This window comes from Anomalospiza imberbis, chromosome 3 (genome assembly GCF_031753505.1).
Source record: "Anomalospiza imberbis isolate Cuckoo-Finch-1a 21T00152 chromosome 3, ASM3175350v1, whole genome shotgun sequence".
NCBI classification, from domain to species: Eukaryota; Metazoa; Chordata; class Aves; order Passeriformes; family Viduidae; genus Anomalospiza; species Anomalospiza imberbis.
Genome location: NC_089683.1, coordinates 93,654,983 through 93,677,132, shown reverse-complemented (window position 1 = coordinate 93,677,132; position 22,150 = coordinate 93,654,983). Strand labels below are relative to the sequence as shown.

The 22,150-nt window shown below is 40.7% G+C and overlaps 1 long non-coding RNA gene across 1 annotated transcript; it reads right to left on the bottom strand.

Moving 5' to 3' along the window:
- Positions 1 to 533: 533 nt before the first annotated feature.
- Positions 534 to 2,533, bottom strand: LOC137469967 (uncharacterized). The gene is made up of 2 exons (XR_010996836.1): positions 2,408 to 2,533; positions 534 to 718 (listed from the first exon to the last, which is right to left on the bottom strand). It is a non-coding gene; the product is annotated as an uncharacterized lncRNA (long non-coding RNA).
- Between the last annotated feature and the right edge of the window lie 19,617 nt (positions 2,534 to 22,150).

The window sequence follows — 22,150 nt, the reverse complement described above, 5'->3', positions numbered from 1 at the left end:
AGATGAGCTCTGAATTTCAGGGAAAAGCAGAGACCCTCCACAAGACTGTGTGCTGCTCCTGACTACATTCCACCAGTGGAACAAATGTTACCAGGGCTACAATTTGAAGCTTAAATAATGGGTAGGATTTTTATTCTGTGCTTCACATGGCTATAGGGTCTATAAGCTACAAGGGGCACACCTCTTCCCCACTGATGGCAGCAGGGACAGAGAGATGGATGCAGCCCCAGTGCAAATGCAGCATTTGCAGCTAAACAGCTTCACCTCCCTGCCTGTTCCTGGGCTGGTGGGGATCAGTTAGGGGCGTGCTAAAGAATGGTACAGTTGCTTTAACCCTTCTGGCAAGTATTGAATAGCCTGGATGCACGCTCTTCAGCCCTCCAAACCTGACCCACACAGCTGCCACGTAGCATGGAGCTCGTTTTCCCTAGTATGAAATATGAGCAAAGGGAGTCTGTGAAGCAGCGCTGGAAGCAGATTCTCATGGAGTGCATCTATGCCCAAGATTAAAATGCAGAGAAAGACTTCTAAAGAAGATCAGACTGAACACTTTACTCTCAGAGGCTTCTTGGAGAGGCTGCTGCTCCCTGCTCTCCCCAGAGTGCTGCAGCATCCAGATATCCATCTTCAGCCTCCTGACCCTTTGGCCAGCTGAAATCATCATGAATTTTTACTCCTGACTTGGTTGGGATAAGGCCAGCTGCCAAGCGAAAAGCATCTGTAAAGGAGTAAAAAGTTGGGAATTATGTCAGTTATTTATTAATGGGAGGCAGTTTACTGAATGCTGCCAAAATTTAAGAGCTTCTGTTTCTTTGCAAGCTTCAGTTCCTTCTTGTGCAACTATCAGGAATATGTCCAACGTTGACTATTTCATAAGCAATCTCCTTTTATCATTTAACTGGTAGATTTCAAAGACACAAGATGGTGAGTTTTCAGACTATTAGCAATGGCCACAAGAAGAGTAGGTAAAGAAAAACTATTTTACTTGGAGAGTAAGGTGCCAAATAAGGTGCCCTTAACCCAGCACTATAGTGACAGGACATTGAAGAAAGGCACACTTGAAACACAAAGCCTCATCACAACCTTTATATTGTATTAAATTCATCCTGATGATATTACTGCAGGAAAAGCAGAAAAAACAGCATGGCAATAATTTCATGTTCAGAATTAAGTGTAAGCCAGCCCTGAGAGGAGACAGTCCATTAAATCATGTCCCCGCTCCAGGGGAGGCATGGGGAACCCCAACAAGCTTCCAGTTCCCGATGGAAATAGTAGGTGATGCTAAACCAGTTGCATCCTCCTGGAGCTATTCATTTATTTATTAATAAAATCTGGCATTAACATTATAACTCATGGAAATTGTGCATGCATCCTTACAAAACCCAGTTGCTGCTACCCTCCTTGGTAGCCCTGGTGAAGCTGGTGCACGTAGGTATATGTGCACTTGGAAAGGACTGGGAGAGGTGGGATGAAAATCGTCTTCCTTCTTAGGCATTGAGAAGCCAGATACCTAATCCATCTACATGTCTAGGCTTCCTCTAGATGTAATCAATAGCCCAGAGATGAGGTGGAGAGGATGAGACCCTTGTCATGTGCTTCTTGCTCATTTCTGGATCTAGTTGAAGAACCACCCACAGGAAATTCTCTTCGCCAGCTGTTAAGGGCCCAGAGCTGACTAGCAGGAGGTGAAACCATTCCCCTTTGGGTGGGTATCACTGAACTTTATGCCCTTTCTCATTGCGTTCTTCCTGAGGGCCACAGCTGGGAATACACACAGGCAGCCACAGGCCCCAAATCAAAAGGAATTCAAATTGCATTTGGAGTTAGATGTTAAATGAGAACAAAACTGCTGAAGTGTGCAAAAAAATCAAACTTGCATTTCCCAGAAATTAAGAGGTATTTCTGATCTTCCAGGATCCACACACACTCAGCACAGAATTAAGGTCCCCAGCAGCATCTGGAAAGTCAGCACCTCTCTTAACAGGTTTACTGGGACCAGCAAGATAAGCAACTTAAGGATGGGCTTTCCCCCTTGTCTTCTCTCCAGCAGCTTTCCCCCTTGTCTTCTCTCCTTCCTGGGAAAGTGCAGAAACAGAGGAGGAATGTCATGGTGGTCTGTGGGGAGCTTGGGCTCAAGAAAGAGAAACACTGAATAATTTAGGTTGGAAAAGACCTTTAAGATCATCAAGTTCCTCAAGATCCCCTCAAGATCATCCTTCACTTTGTGTGAATCCCATAGGGATGGACTCTGGCAGCTCAAATCAGTGGAGCACTGCTGAAAGCAGCAGGACAAACACCTACCTTGTCCCACAGCCTGATAAGATCCCACTGATCTGTAGCCAAGAAGCTTTTTAGTAGCACTGCAAATGTTTATCAATTACATGAAGGGTACAAACGCATTGCTCACCCAGGAAAGGAGGACTGAGCTCTGTACATAGCTCTGTCAGAGCAGCCCATGAAGTCATCCAGAAGAGAAATATTCCAATTAAACACAAGAGGCTTTGCATATGTGGAGCTGGAACCAGCTGCACTGTGAGGTAAGTGCACTGCAAACCTGTGTGTGCAACTGCACCAGGTGCTCACAAATGTGAGTTCTGTGACCCTGTAGATGGACACAAACATGAACTGGGACTGTTCACTTTTTTCTTGGCTCTTCCCCATCATTTGCCATTCTTGTTGAGCTGATCCTATTCTCGGCACTGCATATTTTTGAAAAGAGCACTAAGTAGTGATGATGCTGGTCACTTCTGATGCAAGGGATACTCCATACATAGGAGGGTTTGTTGCTTGTTGATTTCCAGAGCCAAATTTTTTATTTCTTTCCAGCTCTGCACATAGAAAAAGCAGCAGTGCTAGACACAGGGTGTGCTGTGGAATTTGTTGCTGGTCGGGTATAAACAGCCTGTCCTGTGTATTGACCTAATGTAAACAGCCAGTAGCCTGTATAAACAAGCAGCAGTTGAGCTCAGGCTAAATGAAATCCCAAAGTATGTTTGAGCAACAAGAAATCAAATGTCAATACATATATTTCTAACTTGCAAACTGGTGTTTTCTGCTTGCCAGAGAGAATGATCTTTTTTGAAAATTTCTTGGAAGTTTGGCATTGTGTTGTTTGTTACTCCAGAAAACAGGGCTGCCAGGGGGACATTGCTGCTATCCCACAATCCTGTGCCTGTGGCTGAGCTTATCCCAAAACGGGGCTGCCAGGGGATGAAGGAACACAGCAGCACCAAAGGAGCCTCAGAGGAAGCAGATTCAACCCCAAAATCCCAAAGGAAATTCTGCAAGTTTCAAAACTTGCCTGGAAAAAAATTAAGACAGAATTATTTGCTAGATCACATTTGTGTATATGAGTATCCATACAGTCATCTTGTAGAACAATACTGCCCTGAAAAGTTGTCTTGTTTCTGAGAAAACTCCTCTTTTTTCAGGGTAGAAGTTTATCAGAAAGCAGCATCCATTCCAGAAATATGCCCCCCCCCTTTTTTTTTACCTCATTTGAGAGGTAGCTTTCTTTGAAAATCCCAACCATTCTTACAGAAATGTATGATATACTCTTTCAAATTCAGTTCAGAGATTAAGTTTAACCTTTACTGTAGATTTGACCACATGAATATTTTGCTGCTTTTCTCAGAAGGAAATATTGAACTGAGCTAAAATTAAATGGAAATGGTGAAAGAGAAGGGAGGGAGTGAAAAGAGCAAACAGAGCAAAAAGGAGGACCCTCATATAGATATACTTAACAACAGCAGGGAAAAATATGAATAGATGCAGTTATTTTGTGTGGCTGAAAGAAACTACAGAAAGAAAAACCAAGTCTCTTATCTTGAAATAATCCATCTGACTTCGGCCCACCTTGGCAGAGAGCTGTTTGCTCTCCAAGAAGAAAGGAACCAGATGGTTCTCATATTTCTAATGGCTGCATATCTACATGACAAACACCATCTCTGAGGTTAGCAGTAAGTGCTGGAAGCTTCATCACTTGTGTGTGAGGGGAGCAAAACATCAACACTTTCTTGTCTTTATTTTTTCCATTCTGTGTTTTTGAGTGTTTTGTGGTTTTTTTTGTTTTTTTTTTTTCCTTTTACCTCCCACCTTAAACTAGTCCAAAATGGGAAACACCCTCCCAGCAAGGGCTGCACATCAGACAGCCAGGCTGCACCTGCACCCTCATGGAGTGGATGGTGGTTTGATCCTGGTTTGATGCCATTTAGCACTTCTCACCAAATGGATTCATTGCAAATACACAGAGCTTGTCCAAAGATAAGCTGTCTACTACAGCCATGTCTCTTGCAGGATGGTTGACTTCCTGCATCCATACCAAGAGTGAAAAATCAAGCAGAAAATCAGCCTGAGGTGAACCCTGCTGGGCCATAATGCATTAGGTTTCTGTACTGCTGAACCATGTAATGAATCCCAGGGTTGGTGCTAATGCAAAACTAGTGGCGATGTGCTAAATGGTTTAACTGCTCATAAAATGGTGACTAGCCACCTGTCCAGCTTTTATTGGGCAGGGGAAGTTTAGCACTAGTAATAAAACCATACATATTAAGTTACAGTGGCTAGCTCTTAACAAAAGCAGAAAATAAAATTAGAAATTAATTAAAAGAATTATGTTACAAATAAGGTGTCAGAGTGACAAGCAGGCTGGTGTCTTCCCCTCACCATCCTGAAGGACACAGGTTTCTCATTTAGAAGATTTCACAGCAAATTTGACACCAAACTGACTGGGGCTTCCCTGAGCTCTGTTTAACTATTCATGGGAAATAATTAGAGGGAACACTAAGAACCCACTTACCCTGAAGCCCATCAGGGTAGCTGCACCATTGAGCCTTGCTTGGTGTAATAGCTGTATTTTCATTATAAAAACACAATTTTGCCTCAAATTGCATGTGATGTGTGAAATAAATGCTCTATGTGGCTTTTGGGAATGGAAACCTATGTCCATCCTACTTTATTTACATTTTCACAAAATGGAAAAAAAAAAAAAAAAAGTACTCTAAAAATTAACTTACTTGAATATTAACAGGAGGAAAAACAATGCCTTTGCAAGTATCATGGGCAGAATGATTACTGTCCAAACAAGACTTAGAAATAATAAACTAAATTGAAATCTTGCACCAACTAACCAGGGCATAACCACTTATCCATAACCAGTAGTAAATCCCAGCTCCTTGAACACTCTGCAGGGGGTGTATAAATTCATATTTGTTAATTACAGCTGTTTCCTATTTCCTCTACAGCAGTAAAGACAGCAAGCTACTCTACAAGTGATGATGATGTTCAGATGAGGTGTGCTTCCAGTAGGTCACACTTGCAAAAAATTTAGACAAGCTCATCAAGGACATCACTCTGAAGAGAATCTGAGTATCTGAATGATTTTCCAATAATAATATTATCTGGGGTGTGTGTGTGTGTGTGTAATGTATATACTCAGACTGTTCTTTCTCCATGCACAATTTGTTCACATTAACAAACATGGCATTTGTTTAGGACTTTGCCAAAGACCTCCCAAACCTTCCACTCCCAAGCAAGTGATGGTATCTCACTATTCTCCTTTTACAGATCACCGTGGCCACCATCACCACTGTGCTGTGGCTGTCCCCCCTCACAGGCAATAAGCCACTTTCTGCAGCTTCTCTAGGGATGGGCACTCCAGTGCCAGCCAGGCTGGCCTCTAACACCCCAAACTGGCACTGCAAATAATTACTTGCAAGCATGACAGAGCTGCTTAAAACTGATTTCATCATATTCTTCACTTTGTGGCATGGGATTTTTTAAACCCAGAATTTCCAAAGGGAGCTTGTAGCAGCATCTTGAATTTAAAATAAATGGATACAGAAGTGATTGGCTATTTTAAAAGAGATTATTGGTGTTCTAATTATAATCTGTTTAAAGGATGAAGGTACCATTAAGGAACTTCTGTGTTATAGGAACACATTTTTCAGCCGTGTTCAACAGTGTTAAAGGTTTTCTGTGGGTGAATTAAGTCCTTTTCAATGTTTCGGATGAGTAGGGCTACAGATAAATATATGTTGTATCAGGCTAAATTGTGCAACTGAAAAACCTTGAGTAATCAGCCTGGAATCATCTACTTTTACTCCTCATGTTTTATAGAAAGTCAGCATGACACCGTTTCCAAGTTTTACATTTACATAGTCTTTGGGGACTATTTCAACCTGTAGTGAAGCTTCCTAACACACAGATGTCTTCCCACAGAACCCAAGGGCTCTGAGGTACAAAGCCCCAAGATGCAGGAGCAGGAGTTTGACTCCAAATCTTTTTGAAGCACAGGTGTGGACCCCACCCAGGTGCAAAAAAATTAGCACAAATGAGAAATTACTGTGGGTAAAGATAATCTTGCCACTGGCTTCTTGGGTTTGTACATGGGTTACTGAATCCCAGTGCTTACCTCAGGAGGATCAGTGTTCTGGCATGACTGAACAGAGACACTGAGGCCAGTCTGTCCAAGCTCACTGCAGGCTGGGTTGCTGGTAGTTCTAAGGTCACTGGGATCTGACAACACATGCACCACCCTAGTGACACTCTTGGTTTCAATAAATTTAAAAATTAAATATATTGCAATGATCAAGGAATGCATTCCACTAGAAATGCAAGGGTTTGAAGATTTTCATCTTCATCTTTTGGAATCAGTTTGTGGTTTTATGCATTTGTCATTCCAACAGCTTTAGTGTGATGGATGTGCAGCAGCATGTAATGTAAAAGGAGAAGCTAAGTAATGTGAAATCAGGAATAACTGAAATTAAAGCTTGACTAGAAAAGCAAAACTTTCATAATTAAGCTCATTTTGGTATGATGGATGTTTTTGATTTGCACAGACAACTCTGCAAGGATACATCTGGGTAATACCAAACTACTGTCCAGAAAACATGTCAAAGTCTTTAGATTAGGGATTATACTTTTAGTCTTTCCTTAGTTCCCTTTTTATACGTATAATTTCAAGGCAATTGATTTGCCAGTTGCCATAAACCCTGTTTAAATATTCTCCATGTCTAACAATATAACCAAAGGGAAGCTGAGTACTGAAAACCACCCTGGCCCAGTGTGACCTTTTTTTCCCCCTGGAGTGCCTGTAAAAGCTACTCTCACTGCAGCAGCACCTGGCTCTGTAGTGGACTTTGCCAAAGCAGTTGGATTTTTAACAATCCAAAGAGTTCAGATCTGGTCGTGTATGTATTGTTTTGGAGGTTTCAACAACAGATCCAAATCTTGAAACTCTATCCTGAGCATGATGCTTATCATATGGCAAAGGAGTAGAGACTTGTTTATTATTAATAGCAGCCCATATAAACACAAGCCAAGTCCAGTCAGAGATGTTGCTCCCCACCCAGCATTGCAGCAGATTACATTTGCCTGCTGCTTTTTACATTATCATTATTCACAGTCCTTCATTTCTCTCAGTTGTGAATGATGGACAGCAACAGACAATGCACAAGGGTTTGAAGTGTGGATTTTAGAACATGTGGGAAGAATAGAGATGATATATCTATGGATACTCCCTCAGAGGTCTCAGCCCTAATACCACAAGGAGACACTCCAAGCTGTGTGTCCTTTCTGGCAAGGAGGCTGAGGGAGGCAGAGACAGAACACCGGGCTCACACTCCTGGAGTCTTGGCAGGTTTTCGCTTGGCAGACACTCGGGGCATCAGTACAAGTCTGGCCAATGTTACCTGGCTGGATGTGTCTCCTGCCTTCAGTGCAAGGAAATAAAGATGTATTTTGATCTAAAGATACCCATGCATATGGGTTTATATATATGTGTACATATGATAAATCCATGGGTTTCCTTCTGGATAAAATATTGGTTTTCAAGCCTAGGCTTGACCCTTTTTAACTATGTCCTCTCCTTCATCCTCTGAGAGCCCAACCTCCTCTGAAATATTTTTCTTTAAAGGACAGCATCTGAACATGTACATATTTATGTCTCTCAATATGTATATGTATATATAAGTCTCTCGGTGTCTCTCTCCATATAAATATATTTAAATGGTCTGAAGTGCTTACTGTCAGCTCTTTAGCTGATGTGCACCACCAACAGAGACAGTGGAAATAAACTGGTAGTATCTCATAAGGATCAGATCATTATCTATGTAGCTATAAATTCATCTTAATGAATATTATTTTATAGGCCACCTATCACCTAATGATGATATATCTGAATAGACATAAAGTTTTGAGATAGTAAGGTTAAGCTACCACGCTGAGGAATGCAGTATAAATCTAGATTGGTAGAAAAAACCAGAATCAGATTAGTGATGTTTTATAACTTGTGGAAGACAGAAAAATACACAACAGTATCTTCTAAAAAAGCTGTACAAAGTTCCAGGTTCAAAAACTGGCACTGTTGCTCAATTGCCTGTCTTCTTTCAGCATTTCTATTTATAAATGTTATTTGTTGTGTTTTTCTTCAGACTTTTGAGAATATCCTTTATCTAGTGTATTCATAAGATATTAACACAGTGTGTTTAAAAACGTTTTACATTCTGCTATCCACAGGAATAAGTTGTTCTGATGGGTAATCAATTTGACCAAAGCAGGTAAATTTGAATTTGCAGAGTTGGCAAAAAATTAGATGTTTTAGGAGACAGGCTCAGTGAAAATTTTGTACCTTAAAATTCCTTTTATTTATAGCTTGTGATTTGATTACACTGTTGGATACCAATTATTCCAAAAGTTAATGAGTTGTGTAATATCCCATAAAACAACAATCTCATGCAAAATATGTTAGTAAAGGAAACTATAATTGGTGGGAAGATTTTTTTCTCCTTTCATTCTCTAAAATAAATAAAATGAAATTAATTTCAAAGCACCTTTTGGAAATAATGCATAGTTAATAATTGATGACGCAAAACTGCTCAGCATGAGGTAGATTCTCTAAGGAACGGTAGAGTAAGGAAGAAAAAAATCCTCAAAGCTGAACAGTGAAGTACGTGCAGCAAAAGTTGTGGCCAGGGCTCCAAGGACTCTCCCAGGAAGAGTAGGAAGCTGCATAGAAATGCTTTCCCCTTTCTCCCATGACCTTTTAGGCAGCAGGTCTCTAACAGCTGCAGCTCCTTCCTTCCTCTCAAAAGGAGCTACCATGTTCCCTATGTGACAGATTCAGACTGGAGTCCATCTGGCTGCTGCAAGACACGCTTCTGTCATTCCCAAGGTGCAATGAAGTGCATCTGGGATTTCATTTCCCCAGATTTCCTCCTGCCATAGGGGGGTCTGCACCTGCTGCCTGGCACTGGGGAGTGAATCCCATGGGCAGTGCCTGCACCCCAGCCCAGCAGCACTGGAAACAGACTGCTCAACATTTGCTCAGAACACCTCACTTTGTATCTGGATATTTTTAAGGTAGCAAATTCCACCCATCATGGCTGCAGAGGAAAAGCATCAGCTTTTTTCTCCAGACAACTTATGGGAAGAAGCTTGAGATGAAGATGCTCAGATGAACAGAATGCCTAGGCTAGAGAAAAGATAGTTTTTCCAATTCAAAAGGCACAGACCAAAATATTCTCTCAAACACCTAATTATTCTTATTAAGGTAACATTTTGATTTGAAACATCTGCAGGTTCTTGAGACCTGACTGAACCTGACATTCTCAGCCTTTGACAACTGTGTTACGCCTGGCATGCATTTGTGCATACGTGTGCCTTGGGGTAGAGGCAAGGAAGGGTTGAGTGCATCCTGCTACAATGGGATCCCTCTCCAAACTCCTGCTGGGTGTAGAGCACCAGCAATGTCCCAGTCCCTTTGTTTGTGACAGTCCTGATGTCCTCACAGAGCAGGACTCGCTCCACAAGTTAGAAGAACCCATGTTATACCTCCAAAAGGATTTCCACAGAGATCATTTCTGCCTTGTCACCCAAAAGAGGCTACCACCTCCCTTTACCTCTTCTAGGTGAAAATCCAGGCTGAAACCCATCTAGCTACTGCAAAACCAGATTCCTGCATTTCCTTCCAGAACAAAGCAGGTACCGGAATTTTTATCTACCAGAATTCTCCTTTTCCAAGGTCATAAAGATTTTCACAAAAAAAAAAAAAAAAAAAAAAAAAAAAAAAAAAAAATCCTATAAATTAATAGCAAAGTAATAAAAAAATCTGACACAATGACAATTGAAAGCTCTACAAAATAAAAGCATTTCTGGATAGCTAACTAGATTCTTCTTTGGTTAGCATAAAGGCATACTTTTACCTGTGCCTAAGCCTTTGTATAGAAATCCTTGAGGAGGAAAAGATATATTCTCAACAAAATAAAATGCTGTCAGCTCTTTAAGTTTTAGTGGGAACTGAAAATGTCAAGCTTATACCTGTTAGGCATTATTTAAATTGAAATATGGACCTTCCTGAGTCTTCAAAGTACTGCCCTTCAGGTGATAATGATGGATTAATGTTGAGAGAAAACGACCTAGCAGCCTGTTAGTTACTTTTTTCAATTGAGTGGGAGCACACCAAATTTTTCATCGATCTGCCAATTGGAGACAGCTGAGAAATGACAACTGTGCTCTACTGCAGGGTTTGTACATAAATATTCACTGATGAGCACATTAAAATGTGGGAAAGCAGAGGAATAGCTTGTTTGAATTCTGATGCATTTAGTCTTGTGTTCAAGCAGCTATATATTTCTAAACAGTGAGGGTTTACAAGTTCAAAGATCTGCCCCCTTCACAGTCAAGTTTCTTATAAGTTTCTTATAACATCACACAAATTCATTTTACAAGGCAACTCTGTTACTCCAAGATTAATTCAGTGCCCTTTAAACTGTGGGAGTTGTATTCAAATGTGTTTTAGATTAAAGTGATTTAGCTTTATTCCAACATCCAGCAACATGAATGTATGTTTTCAATGGATGAATCTGAAATCAGCTGTTCTGCATTGTTAAGCCTCTTACAACAAGCTGTTTGGATTGCTGGCTGCTCAGCACCCCAAAGGGACAGATTAATCTCTGAACTTTGTGGCTGACTCGTATTTAGAGTTCTCAAGCGTCTGCTGCTCATCTGGGCAGCCCTCAGATAAATAAGACAATTTACAGGAATCAATAACAAGCAATTCCAGATGCTGGGGAATTGGTGATAACTCTTGCCCTAGGCAGATGTAGAGACCATAGCTGCACCTTTTGTTTTCCAAGACCCACCCTTAAGGTTGTGGGGGTCATCGTCCCTGAGCAGGGAAGAGTCATCTGGAGTACCAGGGACACACCCTGGCACCAAAGAAGTGAGGGTTCTGCCTGAAACATGGCATGTGTCATGCAGTCCAGCGAGATGCCAGGAAGGGCACGTTTACTGGGAGTGTAGAAAAGAGCCCATGAATACACTCCTTGAGACACCCCAGCAGCAGCAGCAAGAGCAGAGGTACAACAGCAAACCCTTCATAATGTCGCTAGTCATAAGTAATAAAGTAGGAACAAAAGTCCCCTTTCATTGTGAAGGGAACAGTTAGCTTTTCCACTTCAGAGACCAGAGAAAGATGACTTTTGTTACCTGGAGCACTGAAACGTGCAGGAAACGGGGCTCTGTGGATCACTCAGGCATTAAGCCTGTGAACCTGAGATCTCTTCCAGAGAGACAAGTAAAAAGCATGAGAAAATAAATGTAATTCAGTAATTCTCCAGAAGAGAAAAGCTTTGCCTCTGCTTGTCAGTGAAATGCAATAGTAATAGCAGGTGCATGAAAACCAAATTCACCACATGAATAAAGGAAAAGCAAGGACACTCTACTGACATATTTGGGTCAAAATGTGAGAGGGAGTCCTTTAGATAATTCATAAACAAATCAACCAACCTGTTAATAAAGAAATAGCTTTAATTCAAGGGGGTTGTTTTTCAAATCATATTTATGACCTACTATCATTGTCTGCTTAAATGAATCCCTGTTTACCGGTGTGAATGTGCACTACACAGCTGCTTACTGCAGTCCCAGTGAGTCAGAATGCACATCAGCTTGAGAGTCCCAGAAAGAATATCTTTCCTGGAGGTGAGAACAAAGGGTTTCTCCTGGGTAAGTCAGCAGTTGCACTGCTCTTCTTCTGAGCCTGATGCCTTACAAAGGTTTGCTTGCTGCAGACACAGGAGATGGGACAAGGCTGATGCAGTCAGACAAAGGTGCTGATGGTTCTGATGCAGCCTGCAATGAAATTCAGAGGCAAAATACCTGATTAATCAAAGCAGGTGGAGATCGGCTCCGGTACTCAATGCAAGGATTCCTTCCGTAGTCCTAGTTCGGCCTTTTAATGATCCAGTTAATAATTCATGGCAAACAATTTATAGTTAATAATACATAATCAGTAGAAAATAAAAGGAGCAATGAATGTGACTTATCAGACAGAGAGGGAAGTTTGGTATCCAGTTCTTTACTGTTATTTTTCCCAAATTATTTTTTTATGCAGAATGAGTGATTTCAAATCAAGCTAAGGGAAAAGCACCCAAGCCATAGACAAGACTCACAGAATCTCTTTTTGATTTCTCACAAGTGTTCCTTGAAATAGACTTTCAAATTGTAATAACCCACTTTTTGTAGGAGAGGCAGGATAAGGAGTGGACAGGAATATTTGCAGATTACGGAATTTCCTTGGGATGGTGAAAATTGTGTCTCACATCCCTGAATATTTGCATAGAATATCCTAATCATTAGTCCTTTAAGCTGTCATGTACCCATGCTGAGATTCCTGCTACATCCAGTTACAAAAAAGAGATCCTAGGATTTGTGTCTTCCATGCTCAAGGACATCACAGCCTGATATCTCATGGTTTCAAAGAGGTGGAGATGGGAAAGGTAAGAGTATAAGGCCACCAAGCTGAATATGGGCTTTTACTAGGCAGAAGAGGAGGCTTTTCAAGATAAATTTCCCCATGGATGTCATCACACTGCCTCAGGACCTATCTGTGACCTCCCAAGGGTCAAGCAAAGAAAGAAGTCAAGCCCCAGCTGTGACCAAAACATTAGTTTCTCTAAGAATAACAATGGGAAAGAAGAACAGAGTTCTTTTCTCCTATCAAGAACTTTCCTGAGATTTGATACAGTAACCTAACCCTGCTTTCATATTTCCACCACAGTTACCAGGAGAGATCTTCTGGGGCTGATCAGTGTTGAACTTTGAGGGTGGATCTCACCAGAACAGTGTAGGACAGTCATTTTGATAGGCTGGAGAAAGGTCACAATCTCAGTCAGTGATAAACTTGCCTCTGTGGCTGGGCCTGTGTTTGCATTTTTGTTCTGATTTTTTACCATGACTTCCCTCACCCCTCCTGCCCCTGGGTCACCCCTCCAGCAGTTGCAACAGTAGGAGCATTTTTGTAGACCACCAAACTGTTCACAGCTGGTGCCTTATCATAGGGATGCTTTCCCTACTTTTCCCATTGCTATATTTAAAGCAGCTTAAGTATAGAATTGGATATCTGCAATATACTTGGCTCTGACAAGTTTTGTAGCTCCCATGTTTTTAACTGTCTGAGTTCTTTATGACATTACTACTTTTAAAAACCTTTGATTTCAAAATAAATGTGAAATATGGCTGGCATAAATACTACACTGAAACAATAAATAAAATCTGTGCAGCAATGACAATTTTGTTCCTCCCAGCTGCATGGATATTCCTATGAGGAACTGAGCAGGCATAAGTTAGAATAGCCTTAAGGCAACTCTAACATGCACCAAGGACGTTGATGGGTCCCATGGCTGGCATAAGAACAGAAGAATTTCAGGATTACCATAGTTACTGTTTACTCACCATCCCTGGCCCTGCACAAAGCACAAATCATGAGGAAATGTGGGTGAAAGCCAGAAACTTTAATATAGAATTAAATTATGGCTAGCAAGAAACAAGAATCAGAAGTTTGGCAATTAGTTCATCTTACATAATCTCCTCAAAGTCCAGCTGCTTAGCAGAATTATCCAAAGTAAACTCCTGTCGGTATTCCTTCTTCTTCTTAAAAAAAAAATTCTTTTTAAAAATAACCAAAAATAATCCCTGTGTACAGACTTTGTTCCTAATTGGACTTGCATGTTTTACTTTCACCCAAATAAAACTCTATTCAGTGAGAGGTTTGTCTTGGACACAGTTGTGAATTATGTATTTTTCTGTCATACATTTTAACTTATAACACTATGTCACTCATTAAAAAATAGACATTTGCCCTGTGCCTGAGACCTAAATCCTTGATGCAATAACAAAATCAATATATTCTATTGCATAGAGGATGTGCAAATAGGAAGGAAAAAGATTCTAAGTAATTTTTTTTTTTAAAGGCAAATGTGGACAAAAGCCATGAGAAAAGTCTCAAGATGCATTATTTCCACTGCCCTAAACTGGCTTAGATTGTATTACTCTAAGTCTTAGGCTGACAAGAGGCTGGTGAACCTTGGAAGACCCAGGGCTTCTTTTAGCTTTGAATTGCAATTTGGAAGTGAAATCTGACACTGAGCAAGTTTCACCTGGTTTCGGGTTTCACTGGAAAAGCAGGAGGCGGCTGAGAAAAGGCAGGTAGCTGTCAGGAGACAATTACAGCGAGAAAGGCGAGGTTGTGAGCAGCTTCCTATGGCAAACAGCCCAGCACTGACAGGTGAGGAGCATCCCCAGCACCGAGCACACTCTGCTGCTGCTGCGTCTGAGCAACCGGGCTCAGCAAAGGGGACCCGGTGCTCTTTAGCCAAATGTGCCTGTCCGTGACCTTTCTAAATGGCAGGGAGGCAAACCACTTCATCCTGTGTCAGAAGGCACAGCCAGATTCGGCAGATTTTCCCACAAATATTGTCTGCCCTGAAGCCCCAGTCAAAAAAAAATTACAGGATAATAAAGTATTTGTCCGCTAGTAAGATAAATGCACAACAGCTGGAATGTGAGACCTGGCACCAGAGGGCTTTTGCCAGCAGGCCAAGGAAAAGTGTGCAAAGCAAGTAGGAATGAAATTACATGCCTTGTCTGTCCACACTGTGTAAGAGTGTAGGGCCAACTAACTGGAGTGACAGATCAGCAATTTGTCATTTTAAGGGAAGCAGTTTACAAAGAGCATCAAAATCCTCGAAAGATGTGTAACACAGTGATTGAGTTCCCTGAATAATATTTTACCCGTTAAAAAAACCAACAAAAACAACTGAGATTTAATTATAAACCCCCTTCCCTCAAAAAATCATTAAGCATTACAGCTGCTGCATTCCACCCTTCCCAATTACTGATTGTTATCAGCAGATTAAAATGCTTCCAGCTGAAAGACTAATTAACTGATTTCATGTTTTCTGCCTGTACTGATCATAGGGAAAGTCTAGAGTCAAGGGAAGCACAGCTATAAGTGATGGGAAGGATTACTGGTAACGCTGTGTGATTCCCAATGAAAGAACATGCATTCAGCTCTCTGTTCCACTTTCCCGTGTCCATGCACTCAAAAGCTGCAGTGCCTGTCCTCAAGCTGATAGTGCTGCTTTGTCACAAGCTCTCCCTCCTCCCTGTTAAAAACTTTCTCTCTTCTCTTCATGTAAAGATCTTATTCTCAGAAGAATTCAATTGTAAACTTGGGAAAGGTTGGGAACAAGACCTGCTTTTGCCCGTACAAACACAAGGCAGTTTATGCTGCAGCTTTTCAGGGAACAAACTTGTGTTTATTACTGTAGCACTAAGGCACTGTAGGAAGAGAATCAAATCCCAGGGTCTCTGCACAACCAGCTACTATTAGTTTTATTTTACATTTTCCAACCATTTTCTGTATTTGACCATGTGAAAATCTTAATCTCTGACTCAGACTAATGCAGAGATGATACAGGTAAATTTTTCCTACACTCTTCACTACCCACTGTAAACTATGTATTTATAAAAATAATCTAAAACTGTCTAATTGGATAAGAGTTCAGAAATTCACACATGAACAAAACTCCTTTCTGGCAGACATAGCACTATGTATGTTTTGGACTGACATCTAGTTGTCTGCATGCTTTATATGTATCTACACACACACATGCACACACACACACACACATCAGTCCAAAACATGCTCAGCCTGCATAAGAATATCATCCTGGTTTTAATTTTGAGGAATATGGTTTTTTTATTTTTACTCTGGCTTCCTTTTCCTTCTTTTTCCTTTTTTCCCTTTGTTTTTGAAACTGTTGCATTTATAACATAACATAATCTTTTATGAAAAAGGGGAAAGCTCTACAAAGGAACACTCTGGACTAAGTGAAATAAGCTTTTGATACGAATGAAGTCTGGTATTTTATATACTATATTTCATGTAGCAGAAGGTCTGGTGAATGTGTGAAGCCAAGCATATATTTTGTTAGTATAGTATTGAAAAAGCCACTTTCTTCACATATATTGCATAGCTTTAGTTGAAACAATACCAATACTGCACCAATTCAGAATATGGTCCAAATCAATTACATACAACCTGTCCAAATATATATATATATATATATATATATATATATATATATATATACATGCATTCTTATGCATGAATAAAATAGATACTGGAATAATATTGATATGATTATTTGATACATCTGTCATTTCTGAGTTCAAGCTCTACTGTTCAAAGCAGAGACCAAACTCACCCTAAACAAGAAAACACACCCCTCTGACTTAAGATATTAGTGGCACATGTTCAGTACAAGTACACATCCCTCCCCAAAATCCCCTGTTGTGCTTCAGTGCTTATCACGAGGCAGTGAGCATCCCATATGGCTGCCCTGCTGGGGAATCAGACCATGGCTTACCTTCACCAGTGTAGAAATAGCCAGATCTAGGGCTCCTAAGAGCCCCAGCCCAGACATCACCAGTGTGAGGACTAGAAGGGATACAACGGTTTCCACAAAAAGCCCTGAGCACAGCTGAGCCACAGCAGCCTCACTGCTCTGCTGCCAGTATTGTATAAACCAGGAAAATATTACTCCTGACATAGGTTCAATATAAGCTAGAAAAAAATCCTTAAAAAAAGAAGCAGCACAAAAAAATAAACATTTAAAAGCCACTAGGTCTATATTTTGCCTGAAAAATAAATGCTATTTGCACTCTGCTACAAGATGTCATCATGACTGTGGCACAGTACATAATGACAGAGTAACTCTGAGCTGTCATCAGAGATGATCCAAAATAAGCAGCACACTATAAATCCACAAATAGAAAAATTAGGGCTTTCACTTACTTTTTTTTTTTTTTTTTCCCTCTGGACCTAGCCTAAAATTGGGCTGAAATTATCTTTATCGGCATGGCTTTGAAACCTGACTTGAACAGGTCACTGGGAGTGAGGGGAAAGAGCAAGTGTCTCTTGCCATCCTTCACAGGCTTCGCTCTGGAAAGCCAGCTATTTTCAACATGTGAGTGGAAACCAGGGAAAAGCTGAAGACCTTGACACACCACATCTAGATTCTAACACTGCATGATAGAGAGGCCACACGAGTTTCAAAGTTGGATTACAAAGCAGGTCCTTGCTCATTGTCAGCCTTGGACCCACCAGACTGACAAGGGTTTCATGGCCACGCCGACCTTCACACCCCTCCTCCACTGCCAGTGGTCCCTGATGCCTCACAGGCAGCAGCTACATCCAAGCCACTTCTGGAAGTGGGATGGGAGAATTTTTTAATGCAAAATAACCCTTTTACTTTTACATCTATCTATCTATCTATGCCAAATATTTTAAGTAGAAATATTATGCTGAAACGAGCATTTACAAGGACCTGAGGCCAAAATGTCAGGGGGCAATTTTTACTGTTTGGTACGAGGTTGAATCCTGCTCATGATAAAATATGGTCCCTAACCTTAACTCCTACAATCTTCATGAGGAATTGGGTAACACATGCTGGAAAAAGTGGCAGTGTCTTCTAATGAGATCCTAATGGGAGCTATTTTCTGGAAACTGCATTTAAATTCACCATAAATTAAGTTGTTGATAATACAAGGTATTTTCTTTTGTATGCAGTAAAAGAGTGAAAGGTTACAAATTTGATGGTTTCCAGCCAAGCAGCTCTTTTATACCTTTTCAGCTTTAAGGCTCCAGCTCTGCAGAGGCAAAGCATATGTTTAGCTTTATTGCATAGACTCCAATGTGGTTACTTACCATATCTAAAACTTAATCAATTAAATAAGGTTTTGCCTGGTTGAGATTAATTCCCACATATGTATTGTCTGGGACACAAAGTATAGTTTATTTTATGAGAAATTATTGCTATCTTAATTTGATGATTTAATTTTAAAAATATTGACAGATGTGCTTTTCAGTAAAAGCAAAAATGCATCACAAGAATTTATTCTTCAGTTTTGGATTTTAGCCCTGCTAACATCAGCCATGCTACTTACATTTCCTGGTATAAGACAGGGAGGAATCAGATATAGGGCCTGAAAGCTTAATTTAGTTTTAGGAAGCCCATGTAACTGCCTGCAGTCATGGAGAAGTAAAGCACTAAAGATGAAACTTTAGGGCGAGATTTTCTCAGCTGGATGCCCTGTGCTTTCTTTATTGTTGCTTGTATTAAAAAAAAAAAAAAAAAAACAACAAACTATTCTTTTACATCCTGTGAATTTTTTTTAAACTCTTAGTGATGAAGCCATACCTAGATGTTCGTGTTTCATTTTGATGTCATTTGGCTGATTATTTTCACCATCCACTTCACTAGACTATTTTACCCTCCAAAAAACGGATGGTACTTCAGCAGGTTTTGCTTGCTCAAAAAGCAGTGGGCAGCCTTACCAAGGCAAAAAAAGATGCAAAGTACATCCAACTTCCTTGTCTGTCTGTCAGGTATCAGTCCTGGCACTGGCACAGCCAGGCCACCAACCTCCCAGAGGAAAGCCATGTTACACGGTGACACCTCTGACATGGCACTGTCACTGCTTTGGGGTGCTGTTAACCTGCACTAAAAATGGGAGGAGGAAAAGCAGTGAGTCATGTCAGAGGAAAGGCTGGGATGTCAGGGAAGCTCTTGGAGCTTTAAAACTTGAAACAAGTTCCAAAAGGGGTTGTGATAACCCTTAGAGCTTTTTGGGGTCTTGTGCCTGCACAAGAAAAACCACTGAGAAACACAGGTTTCAAAAGCAAGAATCATAGATTTGTAGCATCATAGAATCATACAATGTTAAGGGGTTGGAATGGACCTTAAAAATCATCTAGTCCCAACCCCTTCTTTTTCCTGACTTGGGCAGGGACACCTTCCACTAGACCATGTTGCTCAAGACCTTGTCCAACCTGGATTTGAACACTGCCAGGATTGGGGCATCCACAACTTCCCTGGGCAACCTATACAGCAAAGCAGGCTACAGATTTCCTTGGGAATAGCAAGAAGGAGTATTTAATGGCCTGTGCTTTCTGAAGGCTGGACTAGAGGAGCATCCTCGAGCTCCAGACAGCATCAGAAAGCTAAAAGAAGGTTCCCAGAAGGGCACATAACAGGGTTATGGTGTCCTGTGTCATCTGCCAGCCCAATGTGGGCATGAAATCCCCCTCCAGGGCATGGCCTTTCACCAGAGTCCACCACCAAACCATCTTCTCTTGGGGGATCAAAACCCCAAGGAATTCCAGGCCAACAGCAACTGGGCTTAGTCCTGGTATCTTAACATCTGACATTCACAGGGAAGGGTGTTTCCTTGTCCGAAACTGCAGATCCAAAAGTGCCTATGTTTATAAACCTTGACTTTCAAAATGCAATGCAGGCAGGAACTCCTAGAAATTGTAGATTACCACTGAGAATTTTAATATTTGTAAACAATAACAAAGACTTATGAAGCAGTCCTGGAAAAAAAAAAAAAGATGCTTCCAGGAGAGAGGAGGAGGTTAGGAGAGCTGACAAGCAGAGAGAAAACAGCTCCCAAAATCTTTCAGCAGAAATTAAATAATAAACAATAGTCTTTGATTTTTCTGGGATTTTGTAAAAAAAAAAAAAAAAAATTATTTGGGCTTTTGTTAGGGCATGACAAAAAAGCCCCAACAACCTCACAACATTACCAGCTTTTGCTTTTTTATTTCATGGAAACCTTTTAAAAATTATGTGCATACACTTCTTATAAGAAAGATTTCAAGGGAGAACTTTGTCCATCTCTAGGGAGCATCCAGTAGATGTTTCATGTCCTCATTGCATAATGAAAAAGAATAAGTGCCAAATGTAATAACTAAGCTCTGATTTTTGCAGGCAAAAATTTTTCTTGCCAAGTTTCACACTGGAACCAACTGCAGCTCTCTTATATATTTTCTGCTTGGGAATTTTTGCAAATTAGAAGAATGGAGTTTTCTTGCAAGTACCACCTGCTGGTTTTGTAGAAAACAGGAAAAACTCAAGTTTGACATATGACCTCCAAAAATTTTTCTTTTTATGAATAAAACAGAAAGCACTTCTCCAGCCTCATCACATCCCAAGCCAATATAATTCTCAAAAAATTAGAGCATTTTTTCTTGTAACTGAAAACACTCTTGGGGCTGATTCCACAGAAGCCACATGCAAGTGTTTGACAACTTTTGTCTCATACTTTCAGACAGAAGTCAAGAAAGTAGTAGTACTTTTTCTTAATCATTTTAATGTGCTATAGGAATCAATATTTTAAAAATCCAATGTAATTACTTTTTTTAAATGCTTGTGCAACTAACCAGTTGTAATAGTTAAGTTTTTAAAAAAATGATTAGCAGACTACTCAGGGGTTTTCTTGATTATAATGTATTATGTTAAAGTTTGGTTTAAATCCAGAAGGTGCCTTCATTTCTGGCAGTCTAAAGTGGCTGCCAGAGCTCACAGCTCCCTGTAAATTTTCCTGGATATGGACACTGGCATCTGAAAGAAGAGCTGCAGTGTTTCTGCCTAACATATTAATCACCTATGCTACTAGTAATTTATCTTTTCCAATGTCTACATAAAACAAATTAGTTGTAATGGCAACAAAAATAGCTATCAAGTATACAGCACTGTCCCACCCTGTGTTATTAAAGACTCATTTTAACAACAGGAGTGCAGATCCTGTTGGTCTCACCTGCTCAGCTATTAGTTTCAATTTGTCTCCCAACACTTGCCAACACGCTGGGGCGTGTGAGCAGTCCCAGAAGACCTCTTTGGAAAATCTCACTCCATTCCCACACCTGACAATATTTCACTATACCTCAGGGTAATGTTAAACAATCTTTGCATTGTCCTGTGCCATCTGTTCAACATTTTTCAGCATAACTGCTCCACACTGGCGTCTCACGCATTGTAACCAGTTTCTGTTATACCATACCATTCGTTTTTGTCATACTCTTTCCTTCCAATCCATTTCTTTTTCATCCCTAGCCAGCACTCAGTATCACCGAATGCGCTGCATGATGCAGCCAGGAAGCTGAAGCAGTGGAGGGAGCAATGCCTTGCCCTTTATTATTCCCAGAAGCAGAATATTCCCAGCTCCCTACACCAGACAGCCAGCCAACATCATTTCCAGAAGAGCCAGTGGGTACTGGGTGACAAATCCCACAGCTAACAACTGATTCAAATAGAGGCACTGCTGGTGCCAGCTCAGCAGGGACCGTCCCAGCCTGACTATGTCTCATACCACTGTGGGGGGAGCATGTCCAGCTGGGTGATACTTCCATCCAGCAGTCACAAGGCTAATGCCATGTTGGGCTTTAAACTGTGAGAGTCCCAGGGGCTTTGAGCCAGCCACAGGCACTGCCTGGGCTTGGCACTGACTGGGGAGGACAGAAACCCACGCTCCCTCTTGGCCCCATTAACAGCTGGCTCAGGGTCTTTAGCCCTGCCCTTAAGCACCAATAAATTACATCAGCCTTCCTTGTCTGTAAAATGCATATCCTTATTTGGGAAATAGTTTGGAGCTGGCAGTGAGGCTTTTATGTGAGTGCTAAAACCATTACTATTGCACTTGCAGTGCTCAAATTTGTCTCACAACTGAAATCCAAATGTGTTTTATTTAAAACCTCCAGGCACTTAGACTTCCGTAAACAACAGTAGTGACTACTTTCCTTAATAATTCATACCTTCAAGTACTCAATTGGTATCCTAAATGAATGGATTTGCAGCACCTGATGAATAATAAGTTTTCATGCTAAGCTGAGATCAAAAGGCTTCTGGAAGAGATGGGAGTCTATCTGTTTCAAGAAAGCCTTAAGGTTAATTTTAAAAGCCTAGAGTAACTCTGGATATTTACATATTGTTTATTCAGATCTAGAACAAATCATAAATTAACTGAA